The sequence below is a fragment of the Oryctolagus cuniculus genome, chromosome 7 (genome assembly GCF_051225735.1).
Source record: "Oryctolagus cuniculus isolate XC-2025 breed Fujian yellow rabbit chromosome 7, ASM5122573v1, whole genome shotgun sequence".
NCBI classification, from domain to species: Eukaryota; Metazoa; Chordata; class Mammalia; order Lagomorpha; family Leporidae; genus Oryctolagus; species Oryctolagus cuniculus.
The window spans coordinates 138531131-138550429 of NC_142873.1; the positions used below are offsets into that span (position 1 = coordinate 138531131).

The window sequence follows — 19299 nt, forward strand, 5'->3', positions numbered from 1 at the left end:
TGCTCGGCCCTTCCCGGGTTTGCTGCTGGTTCTTCCCGGGTTGGCTACCATCCCTTCCACCTCCGTGGAAGGGCGGTTCCCCCTGCCACTTTCCCCACTTCCGCGGGGGAGCGGCACACCGCCAGCCGGCTCTCTCGGGAGCTGCACAGGTGTTCCTTCAGATAGATGTTCCCGGTGCATATTGTCTCTGTCCTCCTTTATAGTCCTCTTCCACCAATCCCAACTCTGCTACCCACATGCCGAGTACACTGCTCTCCTCCAATCAGGAGCAGGTCCTACAGTTTATTGGTTGAACTGGAGGCAGCTGTGTAGAAGCTGTTTCCTCCTCTCCCAGCGCCATACTGTGGGAGAGCAGATGCATAGAATAAGTCTTAATTCCAGTAACTTAGTCTAGTCCGAGTTGCTCCCAGTTGCTCCCCACACACCTGCACATGAGAGGGAGCGGGACAGGGCTAATGAGAGGCCACTCGCCCCCAGTGCTCTCATACAGCCATGGTTCATATTCTGGTTTTTTAACTAATTCTCGCCAAAGTTTAAAGATGTCACCGTGGCGCGTTTACTTTGTTCACGGTTTTTCCTTATTAGAATCTTTTTCCATCCTGCCACGTGGTCCTCATGTTTGCTTTTAGGAGCTGCGTGCTTGGTCAGGTGGAGCTGTAGAGTAAGTTCACTTGCAACAGCGTCCCCAATGCAGGCCTTTCCTGCCTGTTGGAGGGAATCAGCAGTCATAAGGGTCTCCACAGGTATAGCCAGTGCCTTCCGAGTGGGTGTGGGAGCTTACACCGGGTGTACCTGCTAAGAGGTCACTGGGGAGGTTGCAGGGGGAATGGAGAGAGGGCAGAAAGAGGCGGAAGAACCTATAGCCTCATGAAACAGGTCTTCCCTATGTGAGTAGTGAACGTTGGTGAGAATGCATCTACCTCTGAAAGAGGGAGGTGTTTGCCCTGCATCCAGTCTGAGGGTCTCTCTCCCCTAAGCCCCTGGTGGTGGTAACGGGTGGGGGTAGGAATATTTTTTTTAGAAAGATTTATTTATTTGGCCAGCGCCGTGGCTCAATAGGCTAATCCTCTGCCTTGCGGCGCCGGCACACCGGGTTCTAGTCCCGGTCGGGGCGCCGGATTCTGTCCCGGTTGCCCTCTTCCAGGCCAGCTCTCTGCTGTGGCCAGGGAGTGCAGTGGAGGATGGCCCAAGTGCTTGTGCCCTGCACCCCATGGGAGACCAGGATAAGCACCTGGCTCCTGCCACTGGATCAGCGCGATGCGCCGGCTGCGGCGCGGCGGCCATTGGAAGGTGAACCAATGGCAAAAAGGAAGACCTTTCTGTCTCTCTCTCTCTCACTGTCCACTCTGCCTGTCAAAATAAATAAATAAATAAATAACAAAAGAAAAGATTTATTTGAAAAGCAGAGTTACAGAGAGAGAAGGGGAGACACAGATCTTCCATCCACTGGTTCACAACCCACATGGCAGCAGCACCAGGGGCTGGGCCAGACCAAAACCAGTAGCCTGGAGCCCTGTCCAGGCGGGTGGCAGGGGCCCAAGCACTAGGGCCATTTTCCACTGCCTCACCCAGGTACATGAGCAGGGAGCTGGATCGGAAGTGGAGCAGTTAGGAAACCAGTTTGCACTCAGAAAGGGTGTCCGCGTCCCAGGGGCAGCTTAACCTGTTGTGCCACAGTGCTGGCCCTGAGGGTAGAATCCCTACAAAAACCATCTCATTAGGAGAGGGACCATTTCAGAAGTCACAGACTGGCTGGCCGGTGCCGTAGCTCACTAGGCTAATCCTCCACCTGCGGCACCGACACCCTAGGTTCTAGTCCCGTTTGGGGCACCAGTTGCTCCTCTTCTAGTCCAGCTCTCTGCTGTGGCCTGGGAAGGCAGTGGAGGATGGCCCAAGTGCTTGGGCCCTGCACCTGCATGGGAGGCCAGGAGGAAGCACCCGGCTCCTGGCTTCCGAACGGCACAGCACGCTGGCTGTGGTGGCCATTTGCGGGGTGAACCAACAGAAGGAAGACCTTTCTCTCTATCTCTCTCACTGTCTAACTCTGCCTGTCAAAAAAAAATTAATTAAAAAAAAGAATTAAGAGGTCACAGACTGGCAGCCACTGGGTCATACCGACTCCACAGGTGGTGTTAGTACAGTTGTGTGTTTTTTTTTAATGTCACCATTTAAAAATATGCTTAAAAAAAAAAACTCCACTGGATTTGAATTTCTAGCAGCTTTTACAGAAAAAGATGGAAGACCTAGTGCCAGCGGTTCAAGCTGGAAGCTGAATCACCATGCCACCTTCCCTCAGGCCCCTGCGTTCCCATCCCCAGTGGGCTGGCCTGTGGAGATGCCAGCTGTGGCGTGGGAGGGCCTAAGGGGCGTTGGCCTGAGAAAAGCAGCACAGATCGGTGGCCTGGCGGCTTCCTTCCAGTGAGCTGTCGGGAGAATGTTGGAGTGAGCACATGTTAATGTGGAGAGTGTGAGGAAAGAGGTTTCCAGTCCTGGAAGCTCACCTGGCAGCCTGGGCCTCATTGACAAGACCAGTGCTGCCACCCTGTGGCTTCCCTGTGCATCACCAAGCCTGGCGAGAGCTTCCCTGGGCTGACCTGGGAGGAGGGAGCCCTGATGCCTGCTGGCATCAGTCAGGTGAGGAACAGGCCCGCCGGCTGCCGCTGGCCTGCCTGGAGGAGGCAGCGGATTCAGCTCCCAGCAGGTGCTGCTTATGCTGCTGGAGCTAGGTTTGCCGCTTTTGCCCTAACAGATGCTAGAAATTCAGTGGGATTCCCCTGGCCCCGAGCCATCTGGTTTTTAAATGTTGACAATCCCTTAAGAAACTCTATGCTGACACACCTGTGACATCAGCTGGACCCAGTGACTGCCAGTTGGTGACTTCTGAAACTCTCTCTTCCAGTGACAGAGGTTTTTGTAGTGATCTAGCAGCTGTTAGCCCTCAGAATTTGTTTCCACCGGGACACTTTTGAGCATCCTGCACTTGCCCAGCTTAATATCAACCCAAGAAAGCACTTGAAGATGGGAGGCCTACGAAAACACAACCAAACCGTTTTCCCACGGCCGCTTTTAGATTTGCAGTTATTCTGGAATAACCCTGTCTCCCTGTGTGCCTCCTCCCCGAGCCTGGCGGAGGAAGCCCTATCTTTGGAAAGTCCAAGTTGCTCCCTTCTCCTCCTCTCACTTTGTGCCCCCTTTTAAATTCATTTCCTAGGGCACATCCTCACCCAATGTCTGCACATCTATTAATACTCGCAGCTCGATCATTCCCACAGGCTGGCTGAGGGCTGCTCCCCTGGCGGTAGCTCTGAGACTGCGTGCCGTCTCGCCTCTGCTCGGGTGGCATTAGTGGCAGGGTTTCTGTGGATGCAGCAAAGACAGGCCAGGGTTGCGTGGGATGAACCAGGGTGTGGCCTGGTTTTCTTCCATGTTCGCTGATTGACCTTGCAGGCCTATGACTCCCTTTTTGACTGGGCGTGCAGTCACGGTTCACTGAAACCCACTCGACCCCTTCGGTTGGTCCCTGACCCCCACCCCCGTGACGGTGGGGGCTCTAAGGCAGGGTTGTCCTGGCTGAGCAGGGCAGGAGCCCAGTCTGGTGCTTTTCCACTCTCCAGACCCTTTCCTGCGCCTGTTGCTGTGTTAGCACAAGTCAGCTGGACAGCCGCCAGGACAGGCCTGCCAGGGAGCCCTTTGCCTCTCGTCAGCTTCCTGGGGCCCCGGCCTGGTGGGGCCACCGGCCAAGTGAAGCACCGTGGAATTAACCTCGCTGGAGTCTGGGTCGGGAGCCAGGCAGCGGAAACGAGAAAGCTCCTGTGTCGTCTACTTTGCTGCTCCCAATTTGGTGTGGGTCTCTGAGCGCTTAGAGGCTGGTGACCCCTGGGCAGTGTGGCAGCGTAAAAATCAAGTGGATCCTAGAGTCTGATGGATTGCTGTTGTGCAGACTCCCTCCACCTCACTCTCCTCATCTGCAGATCGGGATTAAGGATCTTGGCTGGGCTGGGGCAAGGGAAAGGTAACCAGCATGTGCAGGTGTGATTTCTTTCTTTCTTTCTTTTTTTTTTAAATTTATTTGAAAGTCAGAGTTACACAGAAAGAAGAGAGGCAGAGAGAGAGAGAGAAATCCTCTATCCGCTGGTTCACTCCTCAGTTGGCTGCAATGGCCAGAGCTGTGCCGATCTGAAGCCAGGAGCCAGGAGCTTCTTCCGGGTCTCCCACATGGGCGCAGGGGCCCAAGGACTTGGGCCATTCTCTACTGCTTTCCCAGGCCACAGCAGAGAGCTGGATAGGAAGTGGAGCAACCGGGACTCGAACCGGCACCCAAATGCAATGCCAGCGCTTCAGGCCAGGGCATTAACCGCCACAGTGCTGGCCCCTGCCGGTGTGATTTCATTGCAGGAAGAACCTGGGACAATTGTCGTGGTTGCACACATCCTTGTGTTCCCAGTGGGTGGGAGAGAGCAGTCTTGGCTGAGTGATGGCAGGGGCCCTCCCAGGCCTGGGAGCTGAGGGCTTCTTAGAGTTCTCAGAGGAAGGACTGCCTTGGAAGAGCTGAGCTGGCCAGGGGTTTGCCAGCTTTAGGGCTGTGTTACTAAGCAGAGGTTATATCTGTGCAGTTTGTAAACTCAGAGATGAGAAGCGGGGAGCAAGGTGTTCTAGAGTGTCTCCAAGTCGCAGACTAGTGAGAAGAGTGAGCCTCGGCTTGCAGGTGGTAGAACCGAGAGACCTGTGGAATGCTGCTCCAGCCCCCCTCGCCTTCATTTCCCCACCTGAAAAACGGGGCTGCAACTGTGTTCCCTGCTGCTCATGTGCAGAGAGTGGGAAATTGGCCTAGGGTCTTTGGAAATGTGCAAGGACTAGATGTTTGTGGCCCAGTGAAACCTCCCTTTTATCCAGCTGGGATGGCAGCAGCTGAATAATGAAATATAAATAAATAAACGCTATTGTTTCCGTCTGCTGTACATGGGCTCTTTTTTAAAGTACTTGCTCCATAGCAGTCTTTGGGCGACTCAGTAAGTGGTCATCGGTCTGTGTGTTCCCAGCTTGTTCCCGCGGTGCCTCTGATGTCCTTCAAAACAGTTTATTCTTTTTGCATTACATTTGCTAACATCTTTTATCAAATCTTTTTTGCATGATACAAAGGTAAGCCCTGGCTTTTGGTTTGTTTTTGTTGTTGAAAAACTGCCAAATGGGTCCTCTTAATGATTGAGATTTTAAAAAGTCTTCAACAAGGGCAACTTTTCTGTCTGGAAGAATCCAGAGCCCCCTCCCCACGCCTCCTGCCCTCTGCCTGCCTGTCTTCGCTCACTTCCAGCTCCAGCCCCATTCCTGTCTGCTTCTGAGCCTGAGCTGCCAAGAGCAGCTGGAGCAGTTTGCATGACCAAACCTCCCTTGCACTGCAGCTAAGGGTTCAACAGCCCATGGGCATCAGTGTTTTAATTTCTTTAAAATTTAAGTATTAGAGTGGTCAGCACTGTGGCATAATGGGTAAAGCCACTGCCTACAGTGCCAGCATCCCATATGGGAACCAGTTTGAGTTCCAGCTGCTCCACTTCCGATCCAGCTCTCTACTATGGCCTGGGAAAGCAGTGGAAGATGGCCCAAGTCCATGGGTCCCTGCACCCACGTGGAAGACCCGGAAGAAGCCCCTGGCTCCTGGCTTCAGATTGGCACAGCCCCAGCTGTTGTGGCCTCTTGGGGAGTGAACCAGTGGATGGAAGATCTCTCTTTCTCTCTCTGCCTCTCTTCTTTCTGTGTAACTCTGCCTTTCAAATAAATACATAAATCTTTAAAAAAAATTATTAGAGTGCATGTGCACAAGCGCGCTCACTCTACTGATTCCCTCCCTAAATGCCTGCAGTAGTTGGGGCTGAGCCAAGCAGAGGCTGGAACCTGGGAACTCAATCCAAGTGTCCCATGTGGGTGGGTAGAGGGAACCCAGTTTCTTGAGCTGTCACAGTGCCTCCCAGGGTCTGCACTGGCAGGAAGCTGGATTCACACTGGAGCGGGGGATTGAATCCAATATTTCAATACAGGACACAATCTCCCAAGTGGTATCTAACCCTCCAGGCCAAATGTCCAGCCCTAGGTGATTGACGGAGCTCCTCCAGCCTGCAAGCTCACCCCTGCCCTCTTCTTATCCCTTTGCTGCTTGCCTGCTCTCTGCCTCCACCACTACAGGGGTGAAGTCATTTTGGCTAGAAGCCTTTACAATTGCAAGTCTTGCATCATGTTTTTGTCATATTCTAGGTCTTTGCCTTGACTCCCTTTGTGGAATTCCCTTGACGTCACCGCTGTCTCCCTCTCCTGGTCTGGCTCTCCCCTGTCCTCCTGTGTGTGGGTGTTCTTCCCGCTTCGGTCCTGCCTCTGTTTTCTTGGTGGGCAGTCTTAGCCTCATCCGTGGCTTCAGCCTCCATCATCAGTGTCTACCTTGACTCTCAAATGTGTATCTCTAGTTCCGAGGCTCCCTGTAAGTGCTGGATGAGTTTCTGAAACAGCACACTGGACGTCTCTGTCTAGATTCACCATGTAGTGCACTGGTATTGACCTGGGGCTGTGACTACGGACGTGTCTGGGCTCTTCTAGTGTCCCATCTCCCAGAGTGGTGCAGTGCAGGTGACGTTTATGAAACATCTGGCAGTGTCTTCAGCCAGGGTGGCTCACTTCTTCCACATCTGCATCCCATCCTCTCCAAACCCCCTTGCTGAAGACCCTTATGATCTCTTCCTGAAAGTTCTCCCTTCTCCCTGTTTCTGACAGCATTTACTTTCTAAAACATGTTTTTAAGATTTCAATTTTCCATTCGTTTGAAAGGTAGAGAGACAGAGAGATCTTCCAACTGCTAGTTCACTCCCCAAATGCTTATAACAGCCAGGGCCAGGCAGGGCCAAAGCCAGGATCTGGGAACTCAATCTGGGTCTGCCATATTGGTGGTAGGGACCCAAATGCTTGAGCCATCACCTGTGCACGTAGCAGGAAGCTGGATCAGAAGCAGAGGAGGGGCCAGCACTGTGGCGTAGCGGGTAAAGCTGCAGCCTGCAGTGCTGGCATCCCATATGGGTGCCAGTTTGAGTCCTGGCTGCTCCACTTCCGATCCAGCTCTCTGCTATGGCCTGGGAAAACAGTAGAAGATGGCCCAAGTCCTTGGGCCCCTGCACCCACATGGGAGACCTGGAGGAGGCTCCTGGCTCCTGGCTTCGGATTGGCACAGCTTAAGCTGTTGCTGCCAATTGGGGAGTGAACCAGTGGATGGAAGACTTCTCCCTCCCTCCCTCCATCCCTCCCTCCCTCCTTTCCTCTCTCTCTCCCTCTCCCTCTGTGTAACTCTGACTTTCAAATGAATAAATAAATCTTTAAAAAAAAAAAAAAGCAGCAGAGAAACCAGGGCTCTAACCAGGCACTCTGATATGGGCTGTGGCCATCTCAAGTGGCAACTTAACTGCTATGCCAAATGCCCACCCCTAAGACATAGTTGATGAGGCTGTCCATCAGAGACCTTCCTGGCTATTTTCAAAGCCCTCTGCATGCCAGGCAAGATCTTTCACCATCGTAACCAAACCCACTTCCTTAGCTTCGTCCCCTGTCCTATGATAAGGTAATTTTTGTTTCTATGTCCTATGATAAGGTAATTTTTGCCATGTCCTGAACGTGTTTAGGCTCATTCAAACCTGGATACTTCCACTCTGTGTTATGCCTCCCTGGCTCTTCTTTCTTTGGCCACCTGGTGAGCTTTTGGTTATGCTAGGAGGTTAGCATGTGGATCCATACCTGACTCTCCTAAGCAGAGACAGGCATTCCCCCTCTGCTTCTCCAGCATTGTGATGGGCCTGGCATTGTGGTGTAGCAGGTAAAGCCTCTGCCTACAACGTCGGCATCCCACCTGGTCACCAGTTTGTGTCCACTTCTGATCCAGCTCCCTGCTGATGCAGCTGGGAAAGCAGTGGAAGACGGCCCAACTATGTGGGCCTTTGCCACTGGTGTGGGAGACCCGGATGAAGCTCTTGGCTTTCGTCTAGCCCAGCCCTGGCTGTTGCAGCCATCTGGGGAGTGAACCAGCAGGTGAAAGATTAATCTCTCTTTCTCTCTCTAAATCTGCCTTTCAAATAAAATAAAATTTTTTAAAGATTTTATGGGGCCGGCACTGTGGCACAGCGGGTAAAGCTGCCACTTGTGGTGCCAGCATCCCATATGGATGCTGTTCGAGTCCTGGCTGTTCTTCTTACAACCCAGCTCTCTGCTAATGTGCCTGGAAGAGCAGCAGAAGATGGTCCAAGTGCTTAGGCCCCTGCACCCACATGGGAGACCTGGAGGAGGCTCCTGGTTCCTGTCTTTGGATCAGCCTAGCTCTGGCTGTTGCGGCCATTTGCAGAGTCTACTAGCAGATGGAAGATTTCTGTGTCCCCACCACCTGCCCCTATCATTCTTTCAAATAAATAAATAAATCTTAAAAAAAGGCTACTAATCTCAAATTTAAAAAAAGATTTTATTTTTTAAAAGATTTATTTATTTATTTATCTGGTTCACTCCCCAGATGGCCACAATGGCTGGAGCTGGGCCCATCAGGAGCCTGGAGCTTCTTCAGGGCCTCCCACTGGAATGCAGGAGCCCAAGGACTTGGGCCATCTTCTATTCCTGGGCCATAGCAGAGAGCTAGATTGGAAGTGGAGCAGCTAGGACTCAAACTGGTGCCCATAGGTGATGGCTTTACCTGCTACACCACAGCACTGACTCCATAAATAAAAAAAAAAAAAAAAAGGCACTGTGATTGGCATGTGTCTGTGTCCCCCTTAGGCTGTGAGCTCCTTGAGGGCAGGGACCGAGTCCTGCCTGTCGGCCCCTAGCTGAGTTCCTCGAGCACAGTGGTTGATGCACAGTCGTTGTCAGTACATGCTGGTTGAAGGAAGGGGCCCTGGAGGGTGAATCTGCGAAGGAGAAGGGCCGGCCTGGCTGTGGAGCCCAGCCCTGGACAGGGAGCTGTGCTGCCAGGTGTGTGGCCACAGTTTTGCTACCGTTTCGCTTTCCCTGAGCCTGGTAATGAGCTGAATCCGGAGAAGCTGCTGGCTTACTTTTTCCCAGGGGCCCTGGGGCCTGGGCAGAGGGCTGCGCTTCCCCTGCTGGGTAGGACCTGGACCAGCACGGCCCATGATGAATTTGACCCCGATGACTCCGTGGTGGGGAACAATGTTCTCAGGAAAGCATTCAGGAAACCCTTCGTGTAGCCGTGATCAAAGCTGTGCAGCAGCTCCGCAGGGTGGATGGGGAAACTCCGAGGAGTCCTGAAGGCCCTGGGTCTGAGCTCAGGCCGGCTGCCTCCAGCAGACAGCTGGCCCAGCCCTTAGGGTGGGAGACGGTGGGAGGCACAGTGCTGTGTGTCTCTTCTGTCCACGTGTGCTCCTTGGAGGTGGCTGAGGCCCACAAGGTGGTGGCTTGGCAGGTGAGGCCAGAAGCCCGGGAAACGGGCAGGGTGGGCTCCAGTCCCCTCATTTCTCCCAGGAGCTCACACAAAACATCTCTCTCTCTCTTTTTTTTAAGATTTATTTATTTATTTGAAAGGCAGAGTTACAGAGAGGCAAAGGCAGAGAGAAAGTCTTCTGTTCGCTGGTTCACTCCCCAGATGGCTGCAATAGCCAGAGATGGGCCAATCCGAAGCCAGAAGATTTATCTGGATCTCCCACACAGGTGCAGAGGCCCATGCACTTGGGCTGTCTTCTACTGCGTTCCCAGGCTATTGCAGAGTTGGATCGGAAGAGGAGCAACCAGGACTCTAACTGGTGCCCGTATAGGATGCTGACACTGCAGGTAGCAGCTTTACCCGCTACGCCACAGCGTCTTGATTTTATCTGAAACCCTCTTGCCACTTCTCCCTCATCTCCAAGGAATTCAATTTAGCAGTGAGAAGGGCACTTATTCTCCTTTGGCTAACAAGGGGATCAGAGGCATTGAGCAGGAAATGGCTCAACCAAGAGAACATGGATTCTCGGCAGATCTGGTCCTGCAGCCCTGAACTCTCTCCCCTCCCCGGCTTGCCTCCCACCCACCCCACCTCCCTTTTAAAAATGTATTTGTTTGAGAGGCAGATTTACAGAGACAGGAAGAGACAGAGAGGTCTTCCATCTGCTGGTTTACTCCTCAAATGGCCACAAATGCCAGAGCTGGGCCAGGGTGAAGCCAGGAGCCAGGAGCTTCTTCCAGATCTTCCACACGGGTGCAGGGCTCCAAGCACTTGGGCCATCTTCACTGCTTTCCCAGGCCATAGCAGAGAGCTGGATCGGAAGTAGAGTAGCCGGGACATGAACTGGTGCCTACATGGGATGCCGGCACCACAGGTGGAGGCTTAGCCTAATACACCACAGTGCTGGCTCCCCCAGCTTACCTCTTGTCAGCACAGGAAAGCAGAGTCAGCTTTGGGCCTGCAGATTGCTTGGCTCCACGGTGAGGGAGAGCACCCTTGAGGGCCCCGGCCACAGCACAGCCACAGGCCTCTGGCTGGCAGCTCCCGTGACATACCTGTCACGTGCGGCCAGCCTGCTTTTCCTGCATCCTTCCCGGGTTCATCTTCCCAATGCACAGACCAAAGATCAACTCTTGGGGTAGCTCTGCCCCTTTGATGCTCTGCTAGCTGTTTTCCCCACGTGCTGGAGGGTAGGAGGTCACAGTCTTTCCCACAGATGGGAGTCCTGTGTGTTTATAACTTGGCCGATTGATGACAAAGGATTGTTCAGCTGCTGTTGTCCCTATAGCCCTGTCCTTGGCTGGCCCTCACCTCACTGATGTAACACTGAGACCTTGATGGGCTCAGATCCCAGCCTTCCCCCAGACCCTCTCTGGAGTTGGCCTGCTGTGTTCAGCGCCTGGCGCTGCTCCGTGCAGCTCGGCATCCTTTGGCTGTTTGCCTTGGTGTCTCCTGCTCACGTGTCCGATGAGGCTAGTACGTTGCTTCTCTCATGGGGTTACCGTGAGGATGCAAACTCACGCAGGCGTTTGGAACACAGCCCTGAGGACAAGCTGGCTACCGTTATGAGTAGTGTTTGTTGTTTCCATCTGTTGCACGGAGCCACACTTGGGGACTGCGGTCTGTCTGCCTCTGTCTCTCAGACGGGGTACCTGCGTGTACAGGAGAAACCATGGCCTGCAGTGATGCTGGGGCAGAGGCTGCTCCTCCAGCACTGACGCCTGTTGGCTCTGCCATCTGCCCCCTGTGTCACTGCCTCCCCACTCCCCAGTCCCTGTGTGTGGTGCCCTGGCCTCCTGCAGGGACCCCTGCACCACCTCCTCCCTTCCCCCAACCCTGCCTTGATTGGCTCACTGATCGGCTTATAGAAGATGGACAGGTTCCTGGAGGAGGCTCCAGAAGCTGGGGAGCTAAGTGGTGGGGCTGGGCTCAGGCACCTTCCTGGGTCATTGCTGTGGCGAGGTGAGGAATGGCTAGGGGTGTGGGGGAACATGTTCTCCAGACTCTTGCTCACGACTGATTGCCAGACAGTCAGGGGAGGATACTACAATCTGCTCAGCTGCCACAGCGAACACGCAGGATGGAGTGGCTTCAACAGAAAATTTGATTTTCCCATGGTCCTGGTGGCTGAAGTCAAGGTCTGGGTGGCTACAGGCTTGGTGTCTTGTGAGGCCTCCCTCAGCTTGCAGATGGCTGCCTTCTCACTGCTGTTTCTCACAGGTGCCCCTCTGTGCATGCTACTGGGGTCTCCCTGTGAGTTGCACCAGGTTACCCTCCCCCCACAACTTCATTTTGCCTTAGTCACCTCTTTTAAGTCACATTCTGAGATACTGAGGTGTGGGCCTCCAACACAGGGTTTTGGGGGGGACACAATTCCAGGAGGCTGCTGGTGGGAGTCCTCGGCAGAGGTAAGTGGTGGCAGCAGAGCTGGGGACGTAGTGTCTACCCGCCTGGCTGCCTGCTTGGCTCTGGGGTGAGGCTGGTGCAGGCTCCTCCTCCTGCTCTCTCCCCAGAGGTCTTAGGGTGGGAACCAAACGCCTAGAGACCGGAAGGCTCTGTGAGCTGATTATCCCTGTGGTCCCTGGGGTGAAAGAACAGTCAGCAGCCCCAGGCTCGGTCCTGTCCTGCTCCTGTCTTATCAGAGCCTGGCTGCCCTTCCGCCTCCATGCTGCAGCCTGGCTCTCCAGAGGGAGCTCCCAAACTTTGTAGGGGGTAACGCCCCCACTTTTAGCTGAACTGGGCAACTCTCCATGTACCCGACCTGTGGGAAGTGGGAGAAATAGCACCTGGAATCCAAACATCACTTCTATTATTTTTTCCAGAAGATTTACCTGGCTGATTGGAGTTGGTCCGTGCTGATATTCTGATAAAGATTCCCACCCACCTCCACTCATGTTAAAAAAAAAAAAAAAACCACAATTAATTAATTAATTAATTGAAAGGCAGAGAAGTATCAGATGGCAAATGCCACAACAGCTAGAGCTGGTCCAGGCGGAAGCCAGGAATCAGGAACTCAATCTGGGTCTCCCGTGTGGGTTGCAGGAACCCAAGTACCTGTGGCATCACCTGCTGCCTCCTGGCGTCTACATCAGCAGGAAGCTGGAATTGGAAGTGGAGCCAGGACTTGAACCCAGGCACTCTGCCGATTCGGGATGCAGAGTCCCAAGTGACGTCGTAACCACAGCCTTGAAAACCCACCCTTGCTCACAGGTTTTCTGATAAACGCTGAGGGCAGGGTGGGGCTTGCTGGGACTGGGTACTGGCCTCAGAGGACAGGTGAGCTCCTTGTCTCGCCCTCTCTCCCGTCGTTCTTCCAGGCAGCCCTGTTAGCTGGGCCAGAGGTCCTGTCACTGAGCTCGTGAGGCTGCGTGTTGGGCTGGGGGCTTCCTGATGTCTCCTCTGATCATGCCCACAGGGGTGGTTTTCTCTGTCTGCGGACCACGGGGGCCGCGTGGCTGTCTCCGTCCCATGCTGAGTAACGGTCGTGCCGAGAGGAGAGCCCACTGGCTGGCTCTGAGCTCTTTTCTACCCCAGTGAAGCTGGCTGACCCTCCCAACTCCATGGAGTCCCTCACTGTCCTTTCTGTGGACAGTGGAGGGTGGAGGGTGGGAAAGCCGGCGAGGGCTTCCTCCCGTCCTCCTTCCTTTCATCTCCAGAGACCTCTTTGTTCTCCCCAATTCCTGCACACTGCAGCCCAGGGCTCCTGACGGACTGAGCTGCGGCTCTCTGGTCTCCAGTGGCCAGGAGGGGATGAATGGGTTGTTACCTCTTGACCTGCTCCCCTCCAGCCAACCCCCCCCAACCCAGATGACCACAATGGCCTGAGGCTAGTGGCTGGTTCAGTGCCCGCTTTGTTGGAGCCGAGAACAATACTCCCCGAGACAGGCTGCTGGCAGGACTGGGTGCAGCCTGTGCCTGCCGCACTCCAGGGTTCCTTCTCCAGCGCCAGGAAGTTGGGAGAGGACTTTTTAACATCCGGGAGAGGGGGGTCCCAGGAGCTGGTGTGAAAGAAGGGGCTGATGGGTCTTTCCCATTCCCCTGAATCTAAACCTCAACCTACCCCCCAGTCCAAGCAAGGCTGGAGTAGTGTGGCTCCCCACTGCGCTCCATGGGCCCCAAGGCTCTGGCCCACATGGCTGGCTTCCCTGTATCCTTGTCTTTGGTATGGGGGTTTACCACCCACTTCAGGTGGTTAAGGGGGATGTGCCGAGCACAGCGCTCGACGCCGCAGGAGACGTGGGCTCCCCCTCTCGCTCCTGCTTGCCTGCTGGTTGCCTGGTGGTCTTGATCTCTTCCACCAGCTCGGGCTGGGAGGTGAGCTGCAGGGGGGCATGCACAAGCTGGGGAAGCCTTCTTGCAGGTCTGGCTGGAGCTCAGAGATAAAGGAGGCCTCCCTGCTCCCCTGGCTCTTTTGCTTCGCTTTGCTTTTTGCACCGCAGAGGAAGCTGAAGGAATTGTGATTATCTTCTCCGGGGAGTCAAAGTTCCTGGAAGGGGGAGTTCAGAAGCGTCAGAGCCTATCGAAGGTCATCGCTGAGAACCAAGTGGCCGGTGGACCCTGGGAAGGGTGTTTTGTGGCTGCAGAGGGGCTAGGGGAGACACAAAGGAGCCTTTTGGGATAGGGAGTGGAAGGCCTGGGTCCCAGGAGGGCAGGAGGGCAGAGGGTGAGTCTAAGGAAAGCTGTAAAATCTTTAAAAATAGGTCGTTTTGTTCTCACTGGACGTGGGTGGGGTTGGCCTAGAGGTGGAGGGACTGGTCGGAGGCCAGGGAGGAATTCACCCTCAAGTCGGAGGCAGGGAACCAGGTGAGGCTGGTGGCATCCCCGGGAGCCCCAGTCCAGTGCGCAGACCAGCCTGGGCCGGGGGTACTCTGGGAAACCGGGCTTCTGCCCCTGCCCCCAGCTTTGCCTGGCTGTATTTTCGGAGACAGTGCAGGAAGTGGGCCTTCACAATGTCAGGATACAGGAAGCTATCGGACTATTGAAGGCCACTTCCTGTGAGCTGGTCATTCACATACATTTGTCACCGGCTATCAGGCTCTGTGGGTCCTGCCATTGTCCGAAGGGGCTGCAGACCTGGGGGCCGCCAGCCGAGGCTCTTGGACAGAGAATGCACTATTGTGCTGAACTGGCAGCACCCTGCGGGGCGGGGAGGAAAGTGGTGGGTAAGAAGGGGGCCGCCTGTCTCTCATTGTCGTCCATGGCACAATGGGCTTGGGGGCTGGGGTCCTGTCCTGCTCATGGGAGCCTGCGCATCTGGGGAAGGGGCTTGACTTGGGCGGGACCCTACAGAGTGTGGGAAAGGCGTCCCAGCACCTGACTAGCAGTGGGGGGGGGGTGGTGGTTTCTGGGTTTCTGGAAGGGGTGTGGAGCCAGGCAGACCCAGTTTTGAATTTGTCCTCTGCCACCATCAGCTGTGTGACGTTGAGAGAGGCGCCTCACGCTCTGGGCCTCAACCTTGCTTCCTATAAAACCAGTATGGTCATATCTAGCTCAGGGGGCTGCTCAGGACTTGAGAGCACCTACTGAAGCTTGTAGCTTGGTACCTGGCACGTCTTAGATGTCTAAGAAATGTTAGTTCCGGCTGGCACCGCGGCTCAATAGGCTAATCCTCCACCTTGTGGCACCGGCACACCAGGTTCTAGTCCCGGTTGGGGCGCCGGATTCTGTCCCGGTTGCCCCTCTTCCAGGCCAGCCCTCTGCTATGGCCCAAGTGCTTGTGCCCTGCACCTGCATGGGAGACCAGAAGAAGCACCTGGCTCCTGGCTTCGGATCAGCGCGATGCACCGGCCGCAGCGCGCCGGCTGCGGCGGCCATTGGAGGGTGAACCAACGGCAAAAAGGAAGACCTTTCTCTCTGTCTCTCTCTCTCACTGTCCACTCTGCCTGTCAAAATATATATATATATATAAAAGAAATGTTAGTTCCTTCTCCACCCTCAGCTCCTTCCCTGCCAGCTCACTCCTGACCCCACTGTCTGGTCTGCCGGTGAGCGAGCAAATCAGCATGCAGGGGCACGAAGGGGTAATTTTAATATCAGCCCAAACAAAGCAGTACTCTGCCTTCCCTTATGCCAAGAATATCAAACCAATAGCTAATTATCTACACTAATGGACAGCACAGTAGCAGATAATTTTTCGTTGGCCGTGTGCCTTTGGCCCTGTGTATACATCTGGGTGGGTGCGATTTCTAGAAGTTCACATCAAGCCAAATAACATCGTCACAACAGGGCAGACCCAGCTCAGGAAGAGGCGAGTTAGAGAACTGTCTAGTGGCTCGTGGTTTCACCCTGCTCAACCCTGGAACCCATCGGTGCCAGGAAAGGGCCTTTTCCCCACTCTGCTATCTGATGAGTGGAAAACCATGGACTTGGGAGTCACACGCTGGGGTTCAGGCCACGACTTTGGCCCTCACTCATGGTGTGATTAGCAGTGAGTTATTGGAGTCTCAGTCTGTCACCTGTGGGGGGGGATAATCGCATCTACTTTGCAGGGTTCTGTGATAAGGAAATAAGGTAATGCATGTGCCTGTCAGCTTCTTCTTTTTATTTGCCTTCCCCTCTGTCGCTGGAGCCCTACCCTAATCATCCCTGGTGCTCAGATGCGGTTCAGTGTTTGGACTTCAGGGAGCTTCACCGTCCCACGGCCAGGGAGGGCCAGGGCTGGGCAGTTCAAGGCAGTGGCCGCTGGCCGCACGTGACTGTTACAGGTGGAATGAGCTAAAACGAACCCTGCAGCTCCTCACTTGCCACCCACCAACTGCTCAGCAGTCAGGTGTGGCCAGCGGCTGCCGTTCTGGTGGCAAGGACCGGCCATTGGCACCCTTGCAGATGGTGCTGAGCTTCAGGGGTGCTATCGTCACGGGGCCTGGTGAGCAGAAGGAGAGAAACTAATGAGGAGAGGGCATGGGAAGCTAAGCAGTGAGCGAAGTGTGTCTGTGGGGTTTAGACGCTTCAAGCTGGTGCCCTCGGCCCCCCGGTGAGCTACCCCATTGCACAGCTGGTCTCACACTGACATGCCAGGGACCTGTGAGGCTGGCCTGAGAAAGCTGCCCGGGGTAGGCTCTGTGCACCAGGGACCATAATCTCCAGGCCTTTCCGGCTTTCACAGTTTGCCTGCATTGGTGTGAACTGTGACAGCTCAGGGCCGGGGAAGCCCCAGCCCTCCTGAGACTTTTTATCCACAGCTGCTGCTTGGCGCTCTTCCCTCTGCCTGCCACTCTGTGTACAGAAACCATCAGCATCCCCATGGCCGCGTCCTGATGTTGGTGACAAACTCATGCCCGGGCATACACTGTCATTGCTGCCAGTGACCCTCAGCCCCCGCCGCCACACTTGGCTGCACACTTGGCAGGTGTGGAGTCTCCCACCCTCTTAGCTGGGCCTGGTCGCCTGAAACTCCACGTCTGAAATCTCATCTGCTCTGAACACCCAACTGGCCTAGAGAGGTCGAGATTGGGGCAGATCCTGCCTTGGCAGTAGCTCGCCCTCCCTGCCTGTCCTCTCCCACCTGTTTGTGCCAACGGTGAGGTCCTCATGCCTGGCAGCTGAGGCCTTTGGTGTTGGAAGATTTAGGAAGGCCCTGTGGGCTTGCCCACCTCGGGCAGGCAGGTTCACGGTCATTCACAGTGCTTAGAGCTGAAAGATGCTTGGCAGGTGCTAAGGTTAGGAGCCATGTGGTATCACTCGAGCAGCCAAGTTGTCCCCTGTCTTGGTTGAGACCAGGGTCTGTGGCAGAGAATGTTGTACTCCCATTGCTTGTTTCACAGTTGGAGATCCTAAAGGAAAGACAAGAGAAACTGCAAGGCCACAGTGCCAGGCCTGAGTGGCAATCAGGGGTCCATGCTGGTCCTGTTGCTCCAGGGTCTCCCAGCCCCTTTCTGCACCCAAGCCTGGGGCCACAGTCTTCCTCCCTAGCACAGAACAGACTGCTCTCTCGTCTTTTTTTTTTTTTTTTTTTTTTTTTTTTTTTTTGCTGACTCCACCTCTTCCCCCCTCAGTCCTTGTGAAGCTGTGGCCACAGAGGTGACCCCTGCACGTCAGAAGGTTTCTAAAGACACCAGCTACTGCCCCTGCCACCCATTCCCGCCTCTGCCTCCCTCGGCTGCTGGCGGAGGGTGGGAGCATCCGGGGAGGGATCTGTTCCCGATCCCAGAAACAATGTTGTCACCCATGCCATTGTTGGGAGAAACCCAAGGGACAGCCCAAGGGGTGCCCCTTCCCTCCCTGCCAATGCCTTGACTTTTCCCTGGCACTGCTGCTTCTGGGAAGGATGGCAAAGGGCATGTGGGGGCTGGGCTGGGCTGTAGGCAAGTGACCAGCCTCCAGCTTACACTCATTTAGGCAAAAAGAAGACCATGGTACTCACAGCAGCACCTGGACAGACCGAACCTTCTTTGTCTGCATCTCCCTTCGGCATATCCCTCTCCAGGGACTGCAGCCTCTCACTGTAGACCTGTTTCTCCCACATGGCCAGAAACAGAGCCACTGATAGCTGCCCAGTCCTAGATGTCACAGGCTCTGTCCCTGCAGAGGGCTGGCTTTGATCCCTGCTCTCTGAATCCAGCAGTCACAGGGAAGGAATGCCAGCTTCCTGTCCCCTCACTAGTAAACAGTGGCTGGGAAGAAGTGTTAGTAGGGATGTGGCAGCCCTTGCAGTGGCCGGTGGGTGGGGCCGCAGTTCCCAGAGAAGGCACATGGGTCCCTAGGTGGCATTACAGAGGGAAGCCCGTGTGATAGAGCCCTTGGGCAGGGCAGGGGTTTGCGGTGGTGGCCCGGCTCTGGTGATTTTCTTTTTTCTTTGAAAGAGGGAGAGAGAGGGACAGAGAGAGAGAGAGAGAGAGATCTCCTGTCTCTGGTTCACTCCCCAAATGCCTGCAATGGCTGGGGCTGGGCCAGTTGACTGGAACCCAGTTTGGCTCTCCCATGTGGGTGGCAGGGATCCAGGCATGTGAGCCATACTTGCTGCACACTAGCAGAAAGCTGGAAGCGAGAGCGGAGCCAGGCACTCTGACAGTGGGATGTGGGCTTCCCAAGCAGCGTCTTAGCTGCTGCTCCAAACACCCGCTCCTGGTGGGTTGATTTCTCAGTGGAAGTGCACTGGTCTTCGGTGCGGAACCGGGATGGGAATGGCCAGGGATTTGTGGGATTTCAGCACAGCGGTGGGTGTTACAGGCGGCACAGGTACGCTGGTGCATGGGAAAGAGTGTGGCTGTGGAGGCGGAGAGACCCAGGCTTGGCAATAGCCCCACGAGGCCGAGCCCTTCTCAAAGAGTCCATGAGACTGAGTTTCCCAGGCCTCAGCACCCTGTGGATACAAAGGAAATCGGCTGGCCCTAATGTGCCACCTCCCGGGCCCTGACTTAGAGGATCCAGGCTCCTCCTTACACAGAGTTGGGGATAACTCTCGCCTGCCCACCACCTGCTGTTCCCTGACAGCCCTGGCTTGTGACCCCAGAAGGGTCCTCCTTCCCTGTCCAGTTCTGTTGCCCTCAAAGCTGCAGATGGCCTGGGTACCAGGGACTGCCCTGCTCCCATTGGTTCTACTGAACCGGAGCTGCCAGGGGTCCCACGAGGCAGTGAGGAGTTGGTTCCTGACTGTCGCCAATTCCAGTTCACACTTTCATCGGGGCCCCAAGGCAGGGTGGCTCCAGAGGCGACTCTCGCGCAGCCCCCCAGGAGAGGGTGCCCCTCCGGCACCCGCCAACAGCTCTCCTTCCCTTAGGAAGCTTCTGGTCCAGTCCTGGGAGCTGGGCGCCTCTCCAGTGCCCGCCTCCTGCGCACTGACACATCCCACCCTGAATGCTCATCTAGAGAAAGCTTCGGCACCGGGATCGCCCCTCCAGCTCACAGCCATG

General features: G+C 55.1%; 1 long non-coding RNA gene across 1 annotated transcript; it reads right to left on the minus strand.

Moving 5' to 3' along the window:
- Positions 1-15968: 15968 nt before the first annotated feature.
- Positions 15969-18037, minus strand: LOC149125757 (uncharacterized). Its single transcript, XR_016236767.1, has 3 exons — positions 17811-18037; positions 16953-17220; positions 15969-16310 (listed from the first exon to the last, which is right to left on the minus strand). It is a non-coding gene; the product is annotated as an uncharacterized LOC149125757 (long non-coding RNA).
- Positions 18038-19299: the final 1262 nt, after the last annotated feature.